Below are 22,070 nucleotides of genomic sequence, written 5' to 3' on the forward strand. Positions count from 1 at the left end.
TGGAGGGGGGCCACACCCAGGAACCCCAGATGGGCATCTATGCATGCCACATGACTTTCACACATGCATCAGGACCCGTGCAATGTTTCGATGGCATAGCTACACCCGGAAGGCCACCTCGAATCCCCATTGACCAGGAGATCTAGCCCTTTGACTATCGCCGGACGGGCTTTGACCAGTGGACTCTTCCACCTACTTGCCATAGGTTAGCCCATAGGAACATCCCCGAAGACGATCTGGACCCAACCCGCCACTAGATTCGCTCCGGCTTGACCCGACGCGCATGATTCCCCCCTCGAAGCGACGGCCGCACTGCCGTCCGTGGAGGGGGGCCACACCCTGAAGCCCAAGACGTGCGTCTTCGCATGCCACATCACTTTCAGACATGCATTAGGACCCGGTGAGGTGTTTCGGTGGCATTGCTGCCCCCCAAGCCTCCCAGTCGACCTAACCCTAGACCAGTTGACCTGATTATCTAGCCCTTGACTTTCATAGGACGAGCTTGGACCAGTGGACTCTTCCACCTAGTTGTGGTAGGTCAGCCCATAGGAACATCCCAGAACAAGGTCTGGACCCAACCCACCAATGGATTACCACCGCTTCTACCCGACGCGCACGTCCCCCACTCGAAGTGACGGCGGCACTGCCGTCCGTGGAGGGGCCACACCCCGAGCCCCAATAAAGGTGTCTACGCATGCCACATTACTTTCAGACATGCATGAGGACTCGTGTGATGATATGGTGGCATAGCTACACCCCGAAGGCCACCTGACCGGACTAAACCCTAGCCTCGTTGACCCGACGATCTACCCCTTTGACTTTCGCCGGACGGGCTTTGAGCAGTGGACTCTTCCACCTGGTTGCGATAGGTCTGCCCATAGGAACATCCCCGAACACAGTCTGGACCCAACCCACCACTAGATTCCCTCTGGCTCGACCCGCCCCGCATGTTTCCCCATAGGAGCTAGCTTAATGTTATGAACTGGGCCCTGTTAGAAGTGTAGGCTATAAGCTCTAATCGAGTGTGTGCCAAGAGGTTAGTAGCCTATATCACTGAAATAGCACTTTGCTTCTCGCATGAGTAATGTTGAATGCATGCATAGAAGCATTTTTATTTTTCTCAAAAAATTAGTACATTGTAGAAAAAATATCACGCATGGCAATATTGTTGTTCACTTGAGAGAAATATTCAAACAACCAGAAGGAAATTTAGTTTTAGATTTACATTTTATTTTAATTTTCTTTAATGGTTCATTAATTTATTTAAAGCATTATGCGGTCGAGAACACACAAATGAAATAGTTTTCATAAGAAAACGCTGACAGTTTGGAAAGTTGAAAATTATAACATCAAACTAATTTTATCTATATTTTAAGTTTGAATTTGAAAAAATAAAAGATTTTACAAACACGTCTATAACATTTCTTTTTGGAATAGAACTATTTTTTTTCAAATGCATTCTTCATATAGAAATTCATTGTGCTACCGTGATTTGATACGAATTGTAAAAAACATAATAATCTAATGTGCTCAGGTACAAATTACTAGTTTACTAAGTACAATGACCTATATGCAAAAGTACATGAGGTTACATTTTAACATACTCAAAAGTAAAAACAAGCCGGATATACATTATCTATGGAAAATTCTACCCCAAATTCATATATAATTTGTGTATCTTTCAGTTTATATAAATTAGATTTAAATTAATTCAAATCTAAAGTTTAAAAATGTAAAAATGATGGAGTAAATGACCATGGGTAGCCTAGCCGGTCCCCCCTGGCACTTCAGAAAAATTATAGGCCAATCGAGCCTTCAAGCTTCCAAGACATGGGGCCGTCTTTCTCCAGCGAACTGCCCCTCAGGCCGGCTGTGCGAAGGCGGCCTAGGCCTAAAAAACTCCAAGAAGAAAGCCCCGAGAGGGCCGGCTCCACGAAGCCGGCCACAAGAAGGCCGACTCCAAGAAGCCCCCCCCCTTAGCAGGTGGCCCAGATCGTGCCCTCAAAATCTGCACCCACATAACGGCGATGAGACGGGGCGTGGCTACAGCGAAACCTGCCACCCTCGAATCCCGGAGCACGCATGGCCACAGTACGCCGTACGGGCGGCCATCACCCGTTCGGCGCGGCACTGTTGCCATATTGACCATGATGTCACCCACGGCGAGCCGTCAGTACGACCCGTGGGCGGCGGGTCCCATCCGTCATGGAGACACCCGAAGGCGGCCGGGCCACCCCCAGTCGGCCTGGGGTACGGCCGATTCCTAGTAACCGGCCAGTCCACTCCCTCGAAGGAGGCTCCCCATTAAGGAGATAAGACAAGGTAAGGCTACAGTGAAAAGCCGCCCGGCGGTGGCACTGTAGCCATGCTTGCCAAGACGAAGCCCTCGCCACTAAGGGCGGGGCCACAGTAACCAGCCCCCGACAGAGCCGCCGAGCGGTGGGGCCAGCCTAAGGACCGGCAGCCGGCGGGGCCTGTTGGGTAACGTAGCAGAAATTCAAAATTTTCCTACGTGTTACCAAGATCTATCTATGGAGAAACCAGCAACGAGGGGAAGGAGAGTGCATCTACATACCCTTGTAGATCGCTAAGTGGAAGCGTTCAAGAGAACGGGGTTGAAGGAGTCGTACTCATCGTGATCCAAATCACCAGAGATCCTAGTGCCGAACGGATGGCACCTCCGCGTTCAACACACGTACAGCCCGGTGACGTCTCCCATGCCTTGATCCAGCAAGGAGAGAGGGAGAGGTTGAGGAAGACTCCATCCAGCAGCAGCACAATGGCGTGGTGGTGGTGGAGGAGTGTGGTACTCCAGCAGGGCTTCGCCAAGCATCACAAGAGACGAGGAGGGAGAGGGGTAGGGCTGTGCCAAGAAGGAGAGGAACTCGTGTGTGTTGGGCAGCCCAAACCTCAAGTATATATAGGGGAAGGGGAGGGGTTGTGCCCCACCTAGGGTTTCCACCCCTAGGGGTGGCGGCCAGCCTAGATCCCATCTAAGGGGGGCGGCCAAGGGGGGAGAGAGGGGAGGCGCACCTGGGGTGGGCCTTAGGGCCCATCTGCCCTAGGGTTTGCCCCCCTTCCCTCTCCCTTGCGCCTTGGGCCTTGGTGGGGGGGCGCACCAGCCCACCTGGGGCTGGTCCCCTCCCACACTTGGCCCATGCAGCCCTCCGGGGCTGGTGGCCCCACTTGGTGGACCCCGGGACCCTCCCGGTGGTCCCGGTACATTACCGATAAACCCCGAAACTTTTCCGGCGACCAAAACAGGACTTCCCATATATAAATATTTACCTCCGGACCATTCCGGAACTCCTCGTGACGTCCGGGATCTCATCCGGGACTCCGAACAACATTCGGTAACCACGTATATCTATTCCCTATAACCCTAGCGTCATCGAACCTTAAGTGTGTAGACCCTACGGGTTCGGGAACCATGCAGACATGATCGAGACGTTCTCCGGTCAATAACCAACAACGGGATCTGGATACCCATGTTGGTTCCTACATGTTCCACGATGATCTCATTGGATGAACCACAATGTCGAGGATTCGATCAATCCCGTATATAATTCCCTTCGTCTAGCGGTATTGTACTTGCCCGAGATTCGATCGTCGGTATCCCGATACCTTGTTCAATCTCGTTACCGGCAAGTCTCTTTACTCGTTCCGTAACACATCATCCCGTGATCAACTCCTTGATCACATTGTGCACATTATGATGATGTCCTACCGAGTGGGCCCAGAGATACCTCTCCATCACACGGAGTGACAAATCCCAGTCTCGATTCGTGCCAACCCAACGGACACTTTCGGAGATACCTGTAGTGTACCTTTATAGCCACCCAGTTACGTTGTGACGTTTGGCACACCCAAAGTATTCCTACGGTATCCGGGAGTTGCACAATCTCATGGTCTAAGGAAATGATACTTGACATTAGAAAAGCTTTAGCATGCGAACTACACGATCTTGTGCTATGCTTAGGATTGGGTCTTGTCCATCACATCATTCTCCTAATGATGTGATCCCGTTATCAACGACATCCAATGTCCATGGTCAGGAAACCGTAACCATCTATTGATCAACGAGCTAGTCAACTAGAGGCTTACTAGGGACATGGTGCTGTCTATGTATCCACACATGTAACTGAGTTTCCTATCAATACAATTCTAGCATGGATAATAAACGATTATCATGAACAAGGAAACATAATAATAATCAATTTATTATTGCCTCTAGGGCATATTTCCAACAGTCTCCCACTTGCACTAGAGTCAATAATCTAGTTCACATCGCCATGTGATTAACACTCACAGGTCACATCGCCATGTGACCAACATCCAAGAGTTTACTAGTGTCACTAAACTAGTTCACATCATCATGTGATTAAGACTCAATGAGTTCTAGGTTTGATCATGTTTTGCTTGTGAGAGAGGTTTTAGTCAACGGGTCTGCAACATTCAGATCCGTATGTACTTCGCAAATCTCTAGGTCATATTATAAATGCTGCTTCCACGCTCCACTTGGAGCTATTCCAAATGGTTGCTCCACTATACGTATCCGGTTTGCTACTCAGAGTCATTCGGATAGGTGTTAAAGCTTGCATCGATGTAACCCTTTACGCCGAACTCTTTATCACCTCCATAATCGAGAAACATGTCCTTATTACTCCAAGGACAATTTTGACCGCTATCTAGTGATCCACTCCTGGATCACCTTTGTACCCTCTTGCCAGACATGTGGCAAGGCACACATCAGGTGCGGTACTCAGCATGGCATACCGTATAGAGCCTATGACAAAAGCATAGGGGACGACATTCGTCCTTTCTCTTTCTTCTGCCGTGGTCGAGCTTTAAGTCTTAACTTCATACCTTACAACTCAGGCAAGAACTCCTTCTTTGACTGATCCATCTTGAACACCTTCAAGATCATGTCAGGGTATGTGCTCATTTGAAAGTACGATTTAGCGTTTTGATCTATCCTCATAGATCTAGATGCTCAATGTTCAAGTAGCCTTATCCAGGTTTTCTATTGAAAAACACTTTTCAAATAACCCTATATGCTTTCCAGAAATTCTACATCATTTCTGATCCACAATATGTCAACAACATATACTCATCAGAAATTCTATAGTGCTCCCACTCACTTCTTTGGAAATACAAGTTTCTCATAAACTTTGTATACACCCAAAATCTTTGATCATCTCATCAAAGCATACATTCCAACTCCGAGATGCTTACTCCAGTCCTTAGAAGGATTGCTGGAGCTTTGCATACTTATTAGCATCTTTCAGGATTGACAAAACCTTCCGGTTGTATCACATATAACCTTTCCTCAAGAAAATCGTCGAGGAAACAATGTTTTGACATCCTATCTGCAAGATTTCATAAATAATGCAGTAATTGCTAATATAATTCCAACAGACTCTTAGCATCGCTACGAGTGAGAAAGTCTCATCATAGTCAACTCCTTGAACTTGTCGGAAAAAATCTTAACGACAAGTCGAGCTTTCTTAATGGTGATACTTACATCATTGTCCGTCTTCCTTTTTTTAAAAACCATCTGTACTCAACAGCCTTACGACCATCGAGCCGTTCTGCCAAAGTCTACACTTTGTTTTCATACATGGATCCTCTCTCGGATTTTATGGCCTCGAGCCATTTTGGAATCCAGGCCCACCATCGCTTCTCCATAGCTCGTAGGTTCATTGTTGTCTAGCAACATGACTTCCAAGACAGGATTACATACCACTCTGAAGTAGTACGCATCCTTGTCATCCCACGAGGTTTGGTAGTGACTTGATCTGAAGTTTCATGATCACTATCATAAGCTTCCATTTCAATTGGTGTAGGTGCCACAGGAACAAATCCCTGTGCCCTGCCACACACTAGTTGAAGAGACGGTTCAATAACCTCATCAAGTCTCCACCATCCTCACACTCAATTCTTTTGAGAGAAACTTTTCCTCGAGAAAGAACCCGATTCTAGAAACAATCCCTTATTGCTTTCAGATCTGAGACAGGAGGTATACCCAACTGTTTTGGGTGTCCTATGAAGATGCATTTATCCGTTTTGGGTTCGAGCTTATCATCCTGAAACTTTTTCACATAAGCGTCGCAGCCCCAAACTTTTAATAAATGACAACTTAGGTTTCTCTAAACCATAGTTCATATGGTATCATCTCATCGGAATTACGTGGTGCCCTATTTAAAGTAAATGTGGTTGTCTCTAATGCCTAACCCATAAACTATCGTGGTAATTCGATAAGAGACATCATGGTATGCATCATATCCAATAGGGTGCAGTTATGATGTTCGGACACACCATCACACTATGGTGTTCCAGGCTGTATTAGTTGTGAAACATTTCCACAATGTCTTAATTCTGTGCCAAACTCGTAATTCAGATATTCATCTCTATGATCATATCATAGATCTTTTATCCTCTTGTCACGACGATCTTTCAACTTCACCCTGAAATTACTTGAACCTTTCAATAATTCAGACTCATGATTCATCAAGTAAATATACTCAACATCTACTCAAATCATCTATGAAGTAAGAACATAATGATATCCACTACATGCCTCGGCACTCATTGGACTGCACACATCAAAATGTATTACTTCCAACAAGTTGCTTTCTAGTTCCATTTTACTGAAAACGAGGCTTTCAGTCATCTTGCCCATGTGGTATGATTTGCATGTCTCAAGTGATTCAAAATCAAGTGAGTCCAAACAGTCCATTTGCATGGAGTTTCTTCATGCATATATACCAATAGACATGGTTCGCATGTCTCAAACTTTTCAAAACGAGTGAGCCCAAAGATCCATCAACATGGAGCTTCTTAATGCGTTTTATACCGATATGACTTACGTGGCAGTGCCACAAGTAGGTGGTACTATCATTACTATCTTATATCTTTTGGCATGAACATGTGTATCACTACGATCGAGATTCAATAAACCATTCGTTTTAGGTGCAAGACCATTGAAGGTATTATTCAAATAAACAAAGTAACCATTATTCTCCTTAAATGAATAACCGTATTGCGATAGACATAATCCAATCATGTCTATGCTCAATGCAAACACCAATCTTGATGGTAGAGGGAGCGTACGATATTTGATCAACCTTGGAAATACTTCCAACACATATCGTCATCTCACCTTTTAGCTAGTCTCCGTTTATTCCGTAGCTTTTATTTTGAGTTACTAACACTTAGTAACCGAACCGGTATCTAACACCCTGGTGCTACTAGGAGTACTAGTAAAGTACACATTAACAATATGTATATCCAATATACTTCTACCGACCTTGCCAGCCTTCTCATCTACCAAGTATATAGGGGAATTCTGCTCCAGTGGTTGTTCCCCTTATTACAGAAGCACTTAGTCTCGGGTTTGGGTTCAACTTTGGGTTTCTTCACTAGAACAGCAGCTGAATTGCCGTTTCATGAAGTATCCCTTCTTGCCCTTGCCCTCCTTGAAACTAGTGGTTTCACCAACCATCAACAATTGATGCTCCTTCTTGATTTCTACTTTTGTGGTGTCAAACATCACGAATATCTCAAGGATCATCATATATGTCCCCGATACATTATAGTTCATCACGAAGCTCTAGCAGCTTGGTGGTAATGACTTCGGAGAAACATCAATATCTCATCTGGAAGATCAACTCCCACTCGATTCAAATGATTGTTGTACTCAGACAATCTGAGCACAAGCTCAACAATTGAGCTTTTCTCCTTAGTTTGTAGGCTAAGAAAATTGTCGGAGGTCTTATACCTATTGACGTGGGCACGAGCCTGAAATCCCAATTTCAGCCCTCGAAACATCTCATATGTTTCGCGACGTTTCAAAACGTCTTCGGTGCCTCAACTCTAAACCGTTTAACTGAACTATCACGTACTTATCAAAATGTGTATGTCAGATGTTCGCAACATCCACAGACGACGTTCGAGGTTCAGCACACTGAGCGGTGCATTAAGGACATAAGCCTTCTATGAAGCAATGAGGACAATCCTCAGTTTACGGACCTAGTCCGCATAATTGCTACTATCAAATTTCAACTAAATTTTCTCTAGGAACATATCTAAACAGTAAGACTGAAGCGCGAGCTACGACATAATTTGCGAAAGCCTTTTGACTATGTTCAGGATAATTAAGTTCATCTTATGAACTCCCACTCAGATAGACATCCCTCTAGTCATCCAAGTGATTACATGATCCGAGTCAACTAGGCCGTGTCCGATCATCACGTGAGACGGACTAGTCATCATCGGTGAACATCTTCATGTTGATCGTATCTACCATACGACTCATGCTCGACCTTTCGGTCTCTTGTGTTTCGAGGCCATGTCTGTACATGCTAGGCTCGTCAAGTCAACCTAAGTGTTTCGCGTGTGTAAATCTGTCTTACACCCGTTGTATGTGAACGTTAGGATCTATCACACCCGATCATCACGTGGTGCTTCGAAACAACGAACTGCCGCAACGGTGCACAGTTAGGGGGAACACTTTCTTGAAATTATTATGAGGGATCATCTTATTTACTACCATCGTTCTAAGTAAACAAGATGCAAAAACATGATAAACATCACATGCAATCAAATAATAGTGACATGATATGGCCAATATCATATAGCTCCTTTGATCTCCATCTTGGGGCTCCATGATCATCTTCTCACCGGCATGACACCATGATCTCCGTCATCGTGTCTCCATGAAGTTGCTCGCCAACTATTACTTCTACTACTATGGCTACCGGTTAGCAATAAAGTAAAGTAATTACATGGCGTTGTTCAATGACACGCAGGTCATACAATAAATAAAGACAACTCCTATGGCTCCTGCCGGTTGTCATACTCATCGACATGCAAGTCGTGATTCCTATTACAAGAACATGATCAATCTCATACATCACATATCATTCATCACATTCTTCTTGGCCATATCACATCACATAGCATACCCTGCAAAAACAAGTTAGACGTCCTCTAATTGTTGTTTGCTTGTTTTACGTGGCTGCTATGGGTTTCTAGCAAGAACGTTTCTTACCTACGCAAAACCACAACGTGATATGCCAATTGCTATTTACCCTTCATAAGGACCCTTTTCATCGAATCCGTTCCGACTAACGTTGGAGAGACAGACACCCACCAGCCACCTTATGCAACTAGTGCATGTCAGTCGGTGGAACCGGTCTCACGTAAGCGTACGTGTAAGGTTGGTCCGGGCCGCTTCATCCCACGATGCCGTCGAAACAAGATTGGACTAGTAACGGTAAGCATATTGAACAAAATCAACGCCCACAACTACCTTGTGTTCTACTCGTGCATAGAATCTACGCAATAGACCTAGCTCATGATGCCACTGTTGGGTAACGTAGCAGAAATTCAAAATTTCCTACGTGTCACCAAGATCTATCTATGGAGAAACCAGCAACGAGGGGAAGGAGAGTGCATCTACATACCCTTGTAGATCGCTAAGCCGAAGCGTTCAAGAGAACGGGGTTGAAGGAGTCGTACTCATCATGATCCAAATCACCTGAGATCCTAGTGCCGAACGGACGGCACCTCCGCGTTCAACACACGTATAGCCCGGTGACGTCTCCCATGCCTTGATCCAGCAAGGAGAGAGGGAGAGGTTGAGGAAGACTCCATCCAGCAGCAGCACAACGGCGTGGTGGTGGTGGAGGAGCGTGGTACTCCAGCAGGGCTTCGCCAAGCATCGCAAGAGACGAGGAGGGAGAGGGGTAGGGCTGCACCAAGAAGGAGAGGAACTCGTGTGTGTTGGTCAGCCCAAACCTCAAGTATATATAGGGGAAGGGGAGGTGCTGCGCCCCACCTAGGGTTTCCACCCCTAGGGGTGGCGGCCAGCCTAGATCCCATCTGAGGGGGGCGGCCAAGGGGGGAGAGAGGGGAGGAGCACCTGGGGTGGGCCTTAGGGCCCATCTGCCCTAGGGTTTGCCCCCCTTCCCTCTCCCTTGCGCCTTGGGCCTTGGTGGGGGGGCGCACCAGCCCACCTGGGGCTGGTCCCCTCCCACACTTGGCCCATGCAGCCCTCCGGGGCTGGTGGCCCCACTTGGTGGACCACCGGGACCCTCCCGGTGGTCCCGGTACGTTACCGATAAACCCCGAAACTTTTCCGGCGACCAAAACAGGACTTTCCATATATAAATCTTTACCTCCGGACCATTCCGGAACTCCTCGTGACGTCCGGGATCTCATCCGGGACTCCGAACAACATTCGGTAACCATGTATATCTATTCCCTAACCCTAGCGTCATCGAACCTTAAGTGTGTAGACCCTACGGGTTCGGGAACCATGCAGACATGACCGAGATGTTCTTCGGTCAATAACCAACAACGGGATCTGGATACCCATGTTGGTTCCTACATGTTCCACGATGATCTCATCGGATGAACCACGATGTCGAGGATTCGATCAATCCCGTATACAATTCCCTTCGTCTAGCGGTATTGTACTTGCCCGAGATTCAATCGTCGGTATCCCGTGATCAACTCCTTGATAACATTGTGCACGTTATGATGATGTCCTATCGAGTGGGCCCAGAGATACCTCTCCGTCACACGGAGTGACAAATCCCAGTCTCGATTCGTGCCAACCCAACAGACACTTTCGGAGATACCTGTAGTGTACCTTTATAGCCACCCAGTTACGTTGTGACGTTTGGCACACCCAAAGTATTCCTACGGTATCCGGGAGTTGCACAATCTCATGGTCTAAGGAAATGATACTTGACATTAGAAAAGCTTTAGCATGCGAACTACACGATCTTGTGCTATGCTTAGGATTGGGTCTTGTCCATCACATCATTCTCCTAATGATGTGATCCCGTTATCAACGACATCCAATGTCCATGGTCAGGAAACCGTAACCATCTATTGATCAACGAGCTAGTCAACTAGAGGCTTACTAGGGACATGGTGTTGTCTATGTATCCACACATGTAACTGAGTTTCCTATCAATACAATTCTAGCATGGATAATAAACGATTATCATGAACAAGGAAACATAATAATAATCAATTTATTATTGCCTCTAGGGCATATTTCCAACAGGGCCCACCAGTCGGCAAAGAAGCCGGTGGGCATAGACACAAACGGCTAGGGCCCACACCTAGTCGGATTACCATTGTACCCCTGGGGGGTAGGCCTATATAAACCCCCCGGGGCACCCATGCAGGGAGATCTCTCTTTCGATAGTTTTAGACACCACAAGGAGAAGAGGAGCGGGCTGGCCTTGCCCTCGTTCATCCTTTCATCGAACAGCTCAAGGAGCATCCTGTAGCTACCCGTCGAGCTAGTGATCATGCGGAGACCCTGCAGAGCAGCATTACGGGTGTTATCTCCACAGAGAGCCCTGAAGCTGGGTAAGATTCGTCAACGCGCATGTCTTCGCCTTATCTTGTTTCCAGGCACCGGCGATGTTTTATTGGCTCCCACAATGAGAAGCCATCCATTGGCATATGTCGCACCAACCACCCGACATTTGGCGCCCACCGTGGTGCGGTACTATGCTACCGCGCTGCTGCTGGTTTCACTGTCTGGGCAGGACCCTTTTTTCTTCATCGCCTCCGCCGCGGCGTCACGCCATCTCTCCGGTAGCGCTCGGGGGCTCGACATCGACCCACCCCCGGAGCGGCCGCGAGGGGTGGCGCGTCCTCGCCGTCAGCCTCTTCGTCACCACCGTCGCAACGCCGGCCGGCCGTCCGCGCGAGCCGCGCGCGAGCCCTAGCTTCGGTCGGCCGCATCCATCCGCGCGCGCCGCACGGGGCCTCGCTTCGGTCGACCGTGTCCATTCACGCGCTGCTCGCGTCTGCGCTGCGCCTTGCCCAGGCCGGAACGCGCATTCGCTCCTCCATTTATCATCTATGCAAGCTAGCTAGATGCAAGTCAACCGTGGTCAAACTACATCCCATACGCCAGCAAGCAAGCAAACACCCTGGTAGCTCGATGGATTTTGTAGCTAACTAGCTACTTGCGTACGTACTGCTTCACACGCGACTCTCGCCCGCGCCCGTACTCTGCTCCACCACCGCGTCGAGCTGTGCGTAGCTGTCCGGCCCGCCTCGGGCCGCCCCAGCACTTCGCCCCGCGTGCCTCGCGCAGCAGCCGCTCCGACGCCCCTCCTCGCCGGGCTTGCGGCTCGGACCGCCCCGCGCGTCGCCCCGCCCGCGCCTGGCCTCGTCTTCTCCCGCGCCCTCCCACGGCTCACCGTCTCCGCGCCACGGCCAGCTCCCGCGAGCTCGCCGGCCCCGTGCCGGCTTCTACTCCGCCCAGCCGGCGGCTTGCCGCGCCAGCTGCGCCCCTCACCGTCGCGATCGGCGTCCGTGCCGGCTCGGCCGGCCGTCCCCGCCTGTGCCGCTTCCGCGCCGGATTCCACCCGCGCCTACGACACCGAGCCGCCTCCCTCTGCCTCCCGCACCTTCGCGTGCGTGCCTCCTCCCACGCCGGGTCCGACAACCTCACACGCCTGTTGCGCCTTGCACCGGCTGTGTCCCCCGCCCCGCCGCGACGCCGGGTCCGCCTCGCCCTCCAGCCAGCTCCGTGCGCCCTGTCGCCGCCTTCGCTGTTGGAAATATGCCCTAGAGGCAATAATAAATTAGTTATTATTATATTTCCTTGTTCATGATAACCGTTTATTATCCATGCTAGAATTGTATTGATAGGAAACTCAGATACATGTGTGGATACATAGACAACACCATGTCCCTAGTAAGCCTCTAGTTGACTAGCTCGTTGATCAATAGATGGTTACGGTTTCCTGACCATGGACATTGGATGTCGTTGATAACGGGATCACATCATTGGGAGAATGATGTGATGGACAAGACCCAATCCTAAGCCTAGCACAAAGATCGTGTAGTTCGTATGCTAAAGCTTTTTCTAATGTCAAGTAGCATTTCCTTAGACCATGAGATTGTGCAACTCCCGGATACCGTAGGAATACTTTGGGTGTGCCAAACGTTACAACGTAACTGGGTGGCTATAAAGGTACACTACAGGTATCTCCGAAAGTGTCTGTTGGGTTGGCACGAATCGAGACTGGGATTTGTCACTCCATGTAAACGGAGAGGTATATCTGGGCCCACTCGGTAGGACATCGTCATAATGTGCACAATGTGATCAAGGAGTTGATCACGGGATGATGTGTTACGGAACGAGTAAAGAGACTTGCCGGTAACGAGATTGAACAAGGTATCGAGATACCGACGATCGAATCTCGGGCAAGTACAACACTGCTAGACAAAGGGAATTGTATACGGGATTGATCGAATCCTCGACATCGTGGTTCATCCGATGAGATCATCATGGAACATGTGGGAACCAACATGGGTATCCAGATCCCGCTGTTGGTTATTGACCGGAGAACATCTCGGTCATGTCTGCATGGTTCCCGAACCCGTAGGGTCTACACACTTAAGGTTCGATGACGCTAGGGTTATAAAGGAAGTTTGTATGTGGTTACCGAATGTTGTTCGGAGTCCCGAATGAGATCCCGGACGTCACGAGGAGTTCCGGAATGGTCCGGAGGTAAAGATTTATATATGGGAAGTCCTGTTTTGGTCACCGGAAGAGTTTCGGGTTTTATCGGTAACGTACCGGGACCACCGGGAGGGTCCCGGGGGTCCACCAAGTGGGGCCACCAGCCCCGGAGGCTTGCATGGGCCAAGAGTGGGAAGGGACCAGCCCCTGAGTGGGCTGGTGCGCCTCCCACAAGGCCCAAGGCGCAGCTAGGAGGAGAAGGGGAAACCCTAGGCGCAGATGGGCCTAAGGCCCACCCTAGGGCGCGCCCCCTTCTCCCCCTCTTGGCCGCCCCCCTCCATCCCATCTAGGGCTGCCGCCCCCTAGGGGTGGGAACCCTAGAGGGGGCGCACCCTCCTCCCCTTCTCCTATAAATAGTGGGGTTTTGGGCTGCCCAAGACACACGATTTGATCTCTCCCTGGCGCAGCCCTACCTCTCTCCTCCTCGTCTCTTGCGGTGCTTGGCGAAGCCCTGCTGGAGTACCACGCTCCTCCACCACCACCACGTCGTTGTGCTGCTGCTGGATGGAGTCTTCCTCAACCTCTCCCTCTCTCCTTGCTGGATCAAGGCATGGGAGACGTCACCGGGTTGTACGTGTGTTGAACGCGGAGGTGTCGTCCGTTCGGCACTAGGATCTCCGGTGATTTGGATCACGACGAGTACGACTCCTTCAACCCCGTTCTCTTGAACGCTTCCGCATAGCGATCTACAAGGGTATGTAGATGCACTCTCCTTCCCCTCGTTGCTGGTTTCTCCATAGATAGATCTTGATGACACGTAGGAAAATTTTGAATTTCTGCTACGTTCCCCAACATTCGCCACTCCGGCCAGGCTGACTGCGCTACCATCCGGACCGCGCCCATGGCCGGCTCCCCGCCCGGGCCGGCTGCTGGCTCCGCCCGGCCCCCTGCCACCCGCACCGACTCTGGCTCCGACTCGGCCGGCCCTCGTTCGCCAGTCCCACTACCTCCGTCCGGCTCCGCCTTCCGCGCACGCGCTGGGCCGGCTTGCCGCTCGCCGACCCCGCCAGCTCGGCCGCGGGCCTCCTCCGTTCCGCGCCGGCTTGTGGTCCTGCCGACTCGCTCCTCCCCGCATCCGACCGGATGCTCAGCCGGCTCGAGCGCCGTGGCCGGCTGCGCCCACACCCTCTGTCGCCGACTACCAGAATAGAGATAAAAAGAGGTAGAGTAGAGAAAAGAGAAAGTCAAACGGCCGGGTGGTGGTGTCCGGCTGCTCGCACGCAGTCGGACCAAAAAAAAGAGAGATAGATGTGGGCGGATTGTTCCATCAACACGACCACGAGTGGAAAGCCGTCCGGCTGTCCACAGCCGGCAAAAAAAATGTGCATCCGATTGCCAGATGTGCGTCCGACCGCTGGCTGTCTGGCCAGCTGCAAAGGGCCCGACTGCTGTGTCGGGGTCCGCCCGCCCAGCCGTCTGAAGAAGAAAAAGAAGAAGACAAAGTAGTCACCGGGAGATCCGGCCCGACTGCTCAGCAGTCGGCCTGAATCTCGGGGGCTACACCCAGCGGGTGCGCTGACGCGCCCCCGCGAAGAAGAAGACAAAGTAGTCGCCGGGAGATCCGGCCTGACTGCTCAGCAGTCAGCCCGAATCTCGGGGGCTACACCCAGCGGGTGCGCTGGCGCGCCCCCGCGAAGATTGCAGACAAGAGAAGAGTTTTGTCCGGTTGCCAGCAGCCGACAGAAGAGAAAAAAGAAGAAAAAGGGCGCTGCAAGCCGCCTCGCCGCCTGGCCGGTCGAGCCTGACCGGCCGGGACCCCCCTTCGAGCACCCGAGGGCTCGAAGGCTGCACCCAGCGGGTGCGCCGACGCACTCCGCGAGCGCCGAGCCGCGCCGACTGTCTTTGACGATCGCGACTACACAAAAATCAATGTGAGCTCTTCACCCGCATACTTTTGCACTACGCAAGCACGGATAACCCCTCGCTCGGGGGGCTGTCTCCGCATTTTATTACAGTAGCATCACTGTTTGCCCCGGTGTCAGCCAGAGTTGGCCCGGGGGCTGGCCGCTTCGCCTGAGACGTTAGTTCCCGCAGACAGCTTAGTACTGTGCGCGGTACCAAAGGCTCACTCTTAGTCACAGACCGCAGAGTGGCTGTCCGGCTAGCAAGGGTGAACGTTGGAGGCCACCCACGCGAAAAACGTCTGGGAAGAAAAACACTTCGGGCGACCCGACCGTTTCCTTTATGAGTATCTGCTTGGTTAAATCTGCTCCCAGATTCTGAGTACTGTACACTCCGCTTCACGGCCCACTCTCAGCCACAGACCACAGAGCGGCTGTCCGGCGAGTGAGAGCACAAGCCAAAAAGCGGAGGGAACATGAAAAAGATTGAAGGGGGCTCGGACGAAACCGAGTCGGCACCCTCCGCATAAAACTTGCAATACTAAAAGCAAATATTTGATATATCTGCGTGGACTAACTTTGACTTTTTCATGATCATTTCCATGAACACTCGCCAAAAAACCTCCGCCCAACTTTGCTAAGTTGCCCGGAGGCTTGGGGGCTACTGACCGAGTAATTGATCAGGGGTACCCCGAAGACGGCAAGACAATATTTCAAGACATCGGGGCTAGCAAAGCCCCTCAGTCCGACTGCCCGGCTGCTCTTGCCGACTCCCCGTCCGACTGCTCTGCCCAGCCGGCTGCCGACTGCGCCAAACAGCTGGCTGCCGACTGCAGCCCAACCCGACACCGACAAGACCCTGATGGGATGGCCATACCGCGGACAAGACAACCGTACCGCGACGCCGTCATCTACAGTGTACCGTGTCCCCTGGGTACTGATTTATAAAGTACCCCAGGAGACAAGCATGACATGCACCATGCCTAGCCCATGCCACTACATAGCTTGGTTTGTAAGCTATCAAGGTAGCTTACAACCAACGCTACCACCACCCATGCCTACCACTATATAAGCTAGCTCCATCCATCCATCCATCAGGAGGGGGAGACACACATAGACTCACACACATAGACTCACACACACACTCACGCATGCATGCTTAGGCACATGCGGCCACACATACCATGCTCATATACATATATACGAGGACAGATGCACTTGACACTGATCTCAGATACAGCTCCAGGAGCACTCTGTACCAGATATACTCAGACACTCGCATACCCGCTCCCGGTCCTATCAGAAGCAGTCTTACCCTCACACTAAGCCCTTGTGGCATCTGTCGACTCGCAAGCCCCCCGTGAGAATACCACGACAAAAATGAGAAATAAAAAACATATAAAAGGTATGCCGACGGCATGGCCGTCGGCATATATAGGTGCCACGTGGTTTTTTGCTGAACAAAAAAAATATTTTACGTAGATATGCCTACGGCATGGCCGTCGGCGTAGATAGGCCACATGGCATTTCCTGAACTAAAAAAGTTTAATAGCTATGCCGACGGCCACCGTTAGGGCCATCGGCATACACTAGACCACGCACCAGAATTCCCTACCGACGTTTGTTGGGAAAAAGTCAATATTGCCGACCCACAGTCAGCCATGAAAATTTCTAACCGACTGTGGGTCGAATACTACAACATATAACGTCCAACAGTCGGTCGGGAATTCTATTATGGCGAACAGACCATCGGTCGGTAAATAACCCCGACCGACAGTCCGATGCTACATGGGCCTCGCACGCAAATAGCCAATTTTTAGCGCCAATAGCCGGCCCAGCCCGCGAAGTTTTCTCGCTCAAAATCACAAGCACGCCGCCGCTCCACGCTCCTTTCGTTCCCCACGCACGAAACCCTAGCCCCTTTCGTTCCCCACGCATGCCGCCAGCCCAGAGAGGCGACCTCACTCTTCCCTCCTATGGTGCCACCGCTCCAACCCATAGCCGGCTCCCTCTCCCCTCCCTCCCTCTCCACTCCTTCCCATGGTGCCAGATCTGAAGGGGTCAAGGTCATTTCGCTCCCTGGTCCAGAGCGAGGTAGGCGGCCTCTGGTCCCTCTGCTTTCGGCGACATGTGCCTCCATCTCTGCCAACCAACCTTCGGTGACCAACAGGTAGCCATCCATGGCGGTAACAACAGCGGTAAGGTCTCTTTCCCTCTCTTGTGGTCTCTCCCTCCACTCCCCCCTCCTGGTTGCAGCGTGCAGATTTGAAACCCTAGTGTGCAGATTTATGGTTTTCTAAAAAGTATTTTGACGAATTGGTTACACATGGGTAAGGGACTGTTAGTTAAGAACAATTTCATCTCTGTGTTTTCAGTAAGATAGAGAATGACACAGCTAAACATCCAAATTTAGGCAATAGATCAATGGAACATTTGTTCTGCAGTCTAATAACGAGATAAGATAAAGGTTCTTTTAATTCACTGAAATTAACTTTTACTCGAGTGATGTGCTAAGGTCAACCTATATACATGCACATCCCTGAACTGAAAATACACTCAGGCACCAATTTCGGACAGTACAAAATTGATATGATGCTTGCTTTGTGACTGAGTATCTTATTGCACAATGTCTCTGAATAAAATGCATGGGTTAGAAATAAACTGAAGTACCGAACCAAACTATTGACATCAGAGGGCAGCAATTATGAATTGAATTTCTCAATTACAGCAGTAATTGTACTGTATCTGTAACGATACTCCCTCCGTCCGCGAATAAGTGTACATCTAGCTTTTGTTCTAAGTCAAAGTTTTAAAATTTTGACCAACTTTATAGAAAATAATAGTAACATATATGACATAAAGTTGATATATTATCAAAGTACATTTCAAGACGAATCTAGTGATACTAATTTGGTGCCATAAATGCTTTTACTTATTCCTAGAAAGGTGGTCAAAGTTTTAAAACTTTGACTTAAGACAAAAGCTAGATGTACACTTATTCGCGGACGGAGGGAGTACATGCTTACCATGCCAATAAATATTTGGTCCAGAGCCCTTGATCATGACAATTAGAAATCAGAAAACGCATTACATATATTCAGTAATGCCTTTCAATATTTTTTCCGTCCATGTCACAAAATAAACACTCCAAGTGGTATGTTTGAGCATCCATTCCTGGTAGCTCAGACTTGATGTGGTGATTACTTGGTATGTATGTCTTGCTTGCATATCTTAACTGAAGATCCATTTGTAAAGCACAACACTGAGAAGTGAGAACTACCTTCAGGTTGCACAAAATGTCCAAATAATCATACTAATGGTTCAGCCTTTCAGTTGAGCATTGTAGAATTGTCACAAATATAAGAGTCTATATTTAATCTTCATGCTCTGAGAACAAGAACTTCAGCTTATTTAACCCTGCTATGAAATAAATAGCTCCAGAATCACAATTAGCCTTTTGTTTTCTTTATATGTTCAGGGCACTTGTGCACAAGGATTCCTGCTTCCGGCTACTCACGAGCTTCCGGCAGGTGGCGCAGTGATGTCCCGCCCTCTTTGCCACTGCCTCCCCACCAATTGGTGAGTCTAGTGAGTTATCTACGTGCTGGGTATCTTACTTAAGTTAACTGTATATCAAGTTCATTTATGTTTCTTGCCAGATGGTGCTATGTATTCAATTAATTCTTTTTTTCTGTAGGCAGGCAATGCTAGAGCCAAAGAGCAGCATGGCAAGTCGAAGGTATCTCATACATCTGATAACTAGAGTCATTTGACAACGTCTTCTCTCAGCATGGCGATGTTCTCGAAGGTAGTCCTAACATACCTGTTCTAACTTCTTGATGTTGGACCTGTGATTTTGTTAGGCTTGTCCTCTTGCTGATTGATGTGCTAGCTGGCAGTGGAAGCAATATGACATCCCTTGCGAGGACATCCAAAGGATACAGTTTCGTCAAGTTCTCTTTCGAAAGAGAAGCATCTCGGCATTGGAGAAGATGAGCGACTAGGTAAAATAGCGCTTCACTACATCTTTAGGTATAGCAGAAGTCAAGTTCCTGTAGGATAATATGCAATAATAGGTGCACAGTTCTTTTTCCTTACGATAGCACATTTTTGGCACATGATGATAGATTCAGCTACTTGATGGAAAGAACATACTGGTGCATTATGCAAACAGTGGATGATCTGCTGCTGCTATAAATGAGTAAGGTATTTATTTCTTGCAATCAGAATCTGTACATTCACCAGTACATATTTTAAGTTACCTCTTGTGACCCAACTTCAAATAGACAAGTATTCTGAATTTTTTTTGTACCTTTTGCCATTGCATGTAGCATTCTGAGTGTGGAAAACTGAAAACTAGAGAAACACCAGATCGGTGAGCTGATATTCTAAAGGTAAAATGGTGGGGTCATGGAGGAACAACTAAAAGTAGTAAAAAGGTATGTAGTGGGCAATTCTTTATATACATAATGAATTGTATAAACACAAATAGTGCTTCAAACGCTTCTGCTGACCTTAAGATCACACACACACTAGTTGTTTTTGCCTATGCCAATAGAGTAATCTGTCTTATTTATTTTTAAAGAGAAGAAACAAACACTTCTGCTGACCCATCAGCTCGTTCTGGAAATGGTGGGCGGGTTGGGGTTATTTTAGCTGAGGATCAACGTGTTAACACATGGTTATTGACTTCTCTGTATTTATTACTATTTGTGTTGTTGAGAATGAGATGCTCCTCTGTGTTGGCATTTCAATACTATAGTCCAATTGCGCGCAACAGCAACGTCTAACCGTGTTCTTTCCACAAAGCAAAGAAAATGCAGTTTCTGATAGTGTATTATAATCGAGACTTGTTTAATCACTACACCACACACCAGATTTCCCTACCAACGACTTATTATAATCGAGACATTATAATCGACGTCGGTAAGATCTCACTCTCTCACTTGGCCTCTCCCTCCTCTCCCCCCTCTCTCTATGTGCTGTAGTGTGCAGATTTGAACTAGTCCGTAAGTTTAATAATATCTTTAAAAGAAATCTATGCTGCTTTGATTCATGGAAATAGAGAAACCCTTGGAGCAGTAAAGTTCTTTATGTGCAGCAGTTAATTAAGCTTCATTACTGTTTTGTAGTTTTCTAAAAGGTACTTTCATGAACTGGTTACACATGTTTTTTCTTTTGATAGCAGGCTTGACATAAAGTTTTGTTTTCTGTTGTTTTTCAGTGAATGATTTGGAAAACTGTAGTAGCATGGTGGACAAAGGTCACAAACAGATCTTGGCTTCAAAGTTACATTCAAATATGTCACTTCCTTTGCATTCGAGAGGTGGCCCTTGTATAAGAATTTCTTTCCGCTGCATTTTCTAACAGTGTCTAGGCGAACTGATTTTGTCAGGCTAATTTTTTTGTGGTGTCTTATGATGGTCTATGAAAGTAATTTTCCATCCTCTGATTACAGAACCATTTCTTTTTCTTGTTTCAGAGTATTTTTCACATTACTAGTCATACCATGGCTTTTACCAGGATTTGGAGCCTTGGTTTGTTGGTGAAGTAACGATAGAAGGAGATATTAAATTGTTGTTTGTGATAGCAAGTGGCTTGCCTACAACAGAGGACTTTGAGCATGTCACTTATTTGGAAATATTGAAGGCTCCACCTATCCCCATAGGTAAATTCATTGCTTAGCAAATGCTTTCGCTGCTACCTATTATTAATCATCTAATTTCTTACTCCTTTCATTTATGCAGGAATTGTCTGAAGAGCGTTACCCCCCATGTCCTGAAGAGAATTATCCTATCATTTAGCAAATGCTTTCGCTTCTAGATTTCTTACTCCTTTCGTGTATCTCAGGATATAGCAAAAGAAGTTGCAGGAAACACAAAAGAGGGGAGCGAAAGGTACCCCTTTTCCCATCAGTGATAATGAATTCTCTTTAGTTGCTTTGGTATGAAATGATATTGAAGGCAGCTTAGAGAAAATATCACGTTCTCCCGTTATCATGTGGAAATATTAACTGGGGATTTTGACTTGCAGATTTTCAAATTGGAGGATGTTCTCCAATGAGATGTAGAAGGAAGGCTTTGTTGTCAAGTACTAGAACGACACAAGGATCTTGGTGGAATGCTGAGAGGATGTGTATGTAGTTGCCCACTATAAGGAGCCAAGGCAGATGATGTGCCTCTTAAAACAAATTCTAGAAAATAAAGCATGGTATTTTTGCTATTAGGCAATAAACCATAATGTTTCCTCTACTTAATTAGTTCCACTAGTTTTATAGGAAAGTTGGATGGTCATTAGTTCATAACAGATGATGTATTTATATGTGAAAATTATTGAAATGTATGTTATTGTTTGCATCTGGTTCAATATTTTTGGATGACATGCATTGTAACTTGATGTATATTCTATTGGTAATTTAAGTCCACTTATGGAGGGCTAATGGATGTTGGTCGGCAAAAAAAAAAAACTGTCTAACAATCGGTCAGGAAAGGCCAATGTCAGGCCCAATATAATGTTGGTCGGGAAAGAATACAGTGTCATATTGTCGGTTGGGAAAGGCCCATGGCATCCCAACAGATTGTTGGTCGGGAAAGAATTCCCTGTACATAGTCGGTCGGGAAAGGCCCATGGTAGCCCCAGCAGACTGTTGGTCGGGAAAGGCC

Source organism: Triticum dicoccoides, chromosome 5A (genome assembly GCF_002162155.2).
Source record: "Triticum dicoccoides isolate Atlit2015 ecotype Zavitan chromosome 5A, WEW_v2.0, whole genome shotgun sequence".
Lineage (NCBI taxonomy): Eukaryota > Viridiplantae > Streptophyta > Magnoliopsida > Poales > Poaceae > Triticum > Triticum dicoccoides.